The sequence below is a fragment of the Micropterus salmoides genome, unplaced genomic scaffold (genome assembly GCF_014851395.1).
Source record: "Micropterus salmoides isolate LMB-PRFRI ecotype aquatic unplaced genomic scaffold, ASM1485139v1 Ms_hic_scaffold_16, whole genome shotgun sequence".
Classification (NCBI taxonomy): domain Eukaryota; kingdom Metazoa; phylum Chordata; class Actinopteri; order Centrarchiformes; family Centrarchidae; genus Micropterus; species Micropterus salmoides.
Window position 1 is genome coordinate 24,821,987 of NW_024040707.1, and position 6,785 is coordinate 24,828,771.

General features: G+C 40.5%; 1 protein-coding gene across 4 annotated transcripts in view; it reads left to right on the forward strand.

The window, feature by feature from the left end:
* Window positions 1-6,785, forward strand: part of LOC119905741 (tumor necrosis factor receptor superfamily member 14-like) — a 67,910-nt gene that overhangs the window by 27,913 nt on the left and 33,212 nt on the right. The window lies entirely within an intron of this gene.

Here is a 6,785-nt window from a genome sequence, read left to right on the forward strand (position 1 = left end):
TTCTTGTTTCTCTTAATATAAATAAAGACATTTCCAACATAAATCGGAGCAGAAAATGTCTCCAGAATGCAGGAAATTAAGTGTTTAATGCTCAAAATTTTCTTGGGTTGGACCCTCAGACCCCCCTGCTCATATCTTTCAGCATTTCTTGTTTCTTTAAAATAGTGTTAAAAATGTTCTTGTTTTGTTCTCGTGTATTGTCGTATATGTGGTGACCCATGTGTTTCATCACGCCCCTGATCTGATGATCCCAACACCTTTCAACACAAAGTGTGACGCCCTTGTAGAAGGCCAGTGTTCCCTCCTTTTGTAGCCTGATGATCCTTTTGTAGAAATTTGATTATTTTACTTTATAGGAGACAGTTTAAAACTAGATAAAAGTGTTTTGCCGCAAGGTGTTCATTGCACACTGGTCAAACTCATTTAAAGATGGATTTTATTTTACAACCGTAAATGTTTTGTGATTGGGAGGGGAATATATTGAACATATTTCTAGATATTTCTCACGCTTCTTTTTGGTTTGATTTAAGACATCATACTAACAAAGCTGTAGTACTGTTGTTTTGTTTTTTAAGTACAAACGTCTCAGCTGACATAACTTACATAATTAAGTTTGTGTATGTGTAAAATTTATTTTTGTACTTTCAAGTATTTTTACAGCAACACTTAAAGGCTGGACCGTTTAGGCCTGTACCCCTTGTATTGAAAATAATCTCTGGTTCCACACTCCAGTCCAGTTGGTAGCGGTAATGCACCTCTCGGCCATTTTGGCAACTGCCAATAAAAAAATAAGAAGAAGTTTGAGTGAAAAAATTCAAGCCTGACAGCGACGAGCTTATCAAAGGATGTTGTGCACTGGCGATGGAGTAGCCTATCCACACATAGCTGTCACACAGTGGTCTCCTTTGGTAGGTTATCCCTGGCACTATCAACTCGCCATAATATCGCCATAAGCTTGGACCCTGACACTCCGGACGAGGCCGCTGCCGTCGAGTCACTCGAGGAGGACGTGGACGAGGGTTTCGAAGACGATGTGAAGGACCCCACCGTCTTCGAGCCTGATACCCCGTTCACCAGCACGGCGACAGCAGGCGGGTCAGGTGATCCAGCTGACCCTCCCAGACTCCAGGAGGGGACTTTTTTTTTTATCATGATTTATTTATTATATTATATATTTATTCTGCTGCTAAATGCTCCACAATGTTCACCAGCCTGTCTGTTTCAAATAAAAGAATAAACGTGCACTTTGTTTGGAAGCTGTAATATTCCTGGTCATATCTGAAGCATTACACAACTCCTGACATGTCAACATGACGTTTAATGCAACACTTGGGAGTAAGATTTAACATGCATCGTGCTCAAACCTAACATTATTTGAATCTGTCAGCTGCATTAATCATCTTGTAATCAGAGCTTTAATGCTGCAGACTTGTTATCACTCTATACGATCAACACACTCAGATGAAGCTTGTACATGAGCTCCTGCTGTCAACAGGATGTGTGTTTGGGGGCCTCCTGAATGCTGGAGTGGGCTGCGAAGCTCAGGCTGTCCAGGGCCTCTCTGAAGACCATGCCATGGGACATTTCTTTAGTCCATACACTTAGAAACTCGTCAAACAATACTCAAAGATGAGACGCAGACGGAAACTTCAGGTCTCTTGTAAGCCTTTATTGCAATATGACAGATTTCTAAAAGCTCATTTCTGAGTAACACAACTGGAGATTAAGCTCTGCATGAAGTTTTAAACCACAGATTTGCATATCTTTACATATTCATTATGTGTGTTTGGGGTCATTTAGCACTTTTCATGGGGATTAAGCAGTTTCTGGCTTTCCCAGCATTTAATGACAGCATCTCCGTATCCTCACCTTTACTCTTCTCAAGTTACCTCGAGGCTGAAAACAGCGTTAATAAACAAAAACACAAAAAGTAATACAGAGCATAATCCAGAGGCGCCTTCTGCAGTGCCATCTTGAAAAGCCAGCTTTCCGTACAATATTAGGCACCATAAAAAGCATAGTGGTTATTTAATTTAGTTATATATTATGCAAAATCAGTTGCCCTGATGGGTCAGCTGGACCTCATAGCGACTCCTGAATGGCTTTTATTGTAGGTTTGAAAAGCCCACAGTCACATCTCTCCCCCACTCCAACACCATCATGAAGTCCTTTGAAAGACTGGTGTTGGCCCACCTGAAGGACATTACAGGCCCCCTGCTGGACCCCCTTCAGTTTGCCTACAGGGCTAACAGGTCAGTGGATGATGCTGTCAACTTGGGTCTGCATCACATCCTGCAAGAACTCGATTCTCCAGGGACATATGCACGGATCCTGTTTGTGGACTTCAGCTTGGCGTTCAACACCATCATCCCGAACATCCTCAGCACCAAACTCACCCAGCTCACTGTGCCAGCCTCCACCTGTCAGAGGATCACAGACTTCCTGACTGAGAGGAGTCAGCAGGTGAGGCTGAGGAACATCACATCAAGCACCCGGGCTACTAGCACTGGCGCCCCCCAGGGGTGTCTGCTCTCCCCACTGCTCTTCTCCCTCTACACCAACGACTGCACCTCAGGAGACCCATCTGTCAAACTCTTGTTTACTGACGACACAACGGTCATCTGCCTCATCCGGGAAGGTGTCGAGTCGGCCTACAGACAGGAGTTTATTATGCTGCCTCTCTGGTAGCGATAGCCGTTAGTTTAGCAATGGAAATCCCCCCAAAAAGACTCTTGACCATAGACTATATAGATCTTGACAGACAAGAGCACTTTTGAGCATGTGCAGATAATAATAATATAATAATAATAATAATAATAATAATAATAATAATAATCTTTATTTGTAGCACACAAAAAAAAGTTACAAAGTGCTTTAACAAGTGTAAAGACAATAATACCCGGCGGGCGGCTGTGGCTCAGGAGTTAGAGCGGGTTGGCTGTTAAATCGGAAGGTTGGCGGTTCAATCCCTGGCTCCCCCTGGTTGCATGTCGAAGTGTCCCTGGGCAAGATACTGAACCCCGAATTGGCGGCTATTCCGCCAGTGTGTGAGTGTGAATGTTAGTTTCCGTTTGAGCACTTAGGCTCAGTGTATGAATGTGTATGACTGGTGAATGCAGATGTAGTGTAAAAGCGCTTTGAGTGGTCGAAAAGACTAGAAAGGCGCTATACAAGTACGGAGCATTTACATTACATTTACAATAATACCCAAGAGACAATAATACAAAAACAATACAAGATAAAAGCATGAAAACATTGAAAAGACTAAAATACACGTTTAAGATAAAAATAACATTAGTAAAATAGAATAAAATAAAAGGGATAAAATAAAGTCAAATAAGATCGGGAAAGGCTCTCCTATCTCTTTTAAGAAGGGACTTAAAAGAGTTCACTGACTCAGATGACCTAATTTCCTCGGGAAAAGCCTGGCAGCTGAGTTCTGGACAGTCTGGAGTCGATCAATAGATTTTTGGGTTAAACAAGTGAAAAGGCTGTTGCAATAAATCAGGCATGATGAGATGAAGGCGTGTAAAATGGTCTCGGTGTCCTTAAAAGTTCACATAGATCAAATTTTAGCTATATTTCTAAGTTGATAAAAACATGTTTGAACAAGCTTTGTGGTGTGCTGCTTGAAATTTAAATTACTATCAAACCAAACACCAAGGTTCTTTGCAACAGGCTTAATGTGATTTACTAGGGAACCAGCAGATGAATCTGCTGGGGCCCAATGACCAGGATTTCTGTTTTGTCGGAGTACAGCTTGAGGAAATTATTTGACATGCATTTTTTAACTTCACAAAGGCAGTTGTTAAGTGAACTCAGCATTCCAGGGTCTGTGGATCTGACGGGCAAGTATATTTGTGTGTCATCAGCATAAATATGAAAAGAAATGCCATGTTTATGGATAATATGTCCAAGGGGAAGCAGATACAAGGAAAACAAAATGGGTCCTAAGACGGACCCCTGAGGCACACCATATTTAACTGGACAGAACGAAGAGACATGAGACACGCAAAACTTCCTATTTGACAAGTAAGGGATAGGGATCTGACAGGCAGTACGGATTTGTTACCCACACCTACAGACTCTTCTACTTCAGACCGCAGTGTGGAGAGAATTTCCTGACATGCTCTTACGCCACGGTTACTGAGGTGTTTATTTAACATCTTATGATGATTGATAAACGATTTTTTTAAAATAGCGAGAGAAGAGCAAACTGTTCATACAGAATGTATGACCACATACACTCACAAGTTTATCATGTTCAGCAGTTATTAAACATCCGCTGTCAGGGTCTTCAGGTCTGTTTCAGTTTGGTGCATTTTGTAAACCCAAGATTAAAAATTTTATTTGAATATTTATACTTTGTGACACTTTGTCTAGCAGAAATTGTTGTGCACCTAATACCGTCACATTCAGTAATGTGTGTAAAATCTGTGTTTTACTTGAGGACTTGTAGATCTTTACAAAAATTTTATTGTACATTACAGATAATGTAGTGACAAAGTTTGAACATGGATTTAAACACAGTAACTAGCAGTAACTTCAGGACATATGCACAGCATTCATCATCAAATATAAACTTACTTAGTGATCCGTGTAGCATGTCTACTTATGATTTTAATAAACTTAATTTCTTAATTTTAATTAATACAAATGATGAAATTTTATATTCAGAGAATATTAATTCATAAATCTCTCGTTTCGCGGGGCACCACCCATGATTCCGTTCGCCCTGGGTCTCGGGATACCCTGGGTATGGTTAATAATTATACAATTATTCACTAGTGATCAGTTAATAATAATAAGTTAATTATTGCTCAGTTATCTTAAATCAAACAGTCAGTCTCATATCGAAGGGGTAAATTCTCGTGACAGGGACTTGGAGTTAAGCAATATACACACACAGTTCCTGTGATTACGGTGAAATTTAAGGTCTTTTGTCTTACTGAAACCTGGCTGGGTGATGGAGAATATGTTAGCCTAAATGAATCCACCCCTCCCAGTCATATTAATACTCACATTCCTCGAGGCACAGGCCGAGGAGGTGGAGTTGCAGCTATCTCTAGCCTACTAATAAGCTCTAAACCTAAACTAAATTATAACTCATTTGAAAGCCTTGTTCTTGGTCTTTCGCACCCAAGTTGGAAATCACTGCAACCAATTCTCTTCGTTATAGTGTACTGAGCACCTGGCCCGTACTCTGAATTCTTATCTGAATTTACAGAGTTTTTGGCAACTTTAGTCCTTAAAACGGACAGTTATTATTGTAGGGGATTTTAATATTCACGTGGACGTTGAGAATGACAGCTTCAGTACTGCGTTTATCTCTCTGTTAGATTCCATTGGCTTTTCTCAGAGTGTTCATGAACCGACTCACTGTTTTAACCACACCCTCGACCTTGTTTTGGTGTATGGTATTGAAATCGAACATTTAGTGGTGTTCCCACAGAATCCCTCTTTGTCTGACCACTGTTTGATAACTTTTGAGTTTGTATTGCTGAACTACTCGCCATTGGGCAAAACTTTCTATACAAGATGTCTGTCTGATAGTGCTGTAGCTAAATTTAAGGATGCGATTCCCTCAGCTCTAAATTCATTATCAAGTCACGAAGTAACGGAGGACTCCTATGCTAATTTCAGTCCCTCCCAAATCGATCATCTTGTTGATAGTGCTGCAGGCTCGCTGCTAATGACACTCGACTCTGTAGCCCCTCTAAAAAGAAAATAATAAAACAAAGACTGTTAGCTCCATGGTATAATACTGAAACTCGCAAATTAAAGCAAATATCGCGGAAACTTGAGAGGAATTGGCGTTCCACCAAACTGGAAAATTCTCGTTTAATTTGGCAAGATAGTCTTAAAACTTATAGGGGGCCCTCCGTAATACCAGAGCAGCGTACTACTCGTCATTAATAGAGTGTACTCACTCTGTAGCCAGGCTGACAGAGAGTCACAGCTCTATTGAGCCAGGTATTCCCATAGCCCTCAGTAGTTACGACTTCGAGCTTTTTTAATGATAAAATTATAACTGTTAGAAACAAAATTCACCAAGACCTGCCCTCAACTGGCACCAACTTATCTCTAAACTCAGGAACCTTAGAAGCAGCTGTAAAACCAGATATATGTTTAGACTGCTTTGCTTCCCTCAATCTTTACCAACTAACTTCAAATATTTCTTCATCTAAACCATCAACCTGCCTCTTAGACCCCATCCCGACTAGTCTGCTTATCGAAGTTTTACCCTTAGTCATCACTATACTAGATATGATTAATCTATCTTTATCAACAGGCTATGTACCGCAGTACTTTAAAGTAGCTGTAATTAAACCTCTTCTGAAAAAGCCCAAACTTGATCCGGATGTTTTAGCCAACTGTAGACCTGTATCTAACCTTCCATTTCTCAGCAGTTGCTAAACAGCTGTGACTTTCTACAGAGCAATAGTTTATTTGAGGATTTTCAGTCAGGATTTAGAGTTCATCATAGCACAGAGACAGCACTGGTGAAAAAAACTAACGACCTCCTTATTGCATCAGACAAAGGACTTGTCTCTGTACTGGTTTTATTAGATCTTAGTACTACATTTGATACCATTGACCATCAGATCCTATTGCAGAGACTGGAACATTTCATTGGCATTAAAGGAACCGCTCTAAGCTGGTTTAAGTCTTATTTATCAGATTGATTTCAGTTTGTACATGTTAACGATGAGTCCTCCATGCACGCCAAAGTTAGTCATGGAGTTCCACAAGGATCTGTCCTCGGACCAATCCTGTTTACTTTA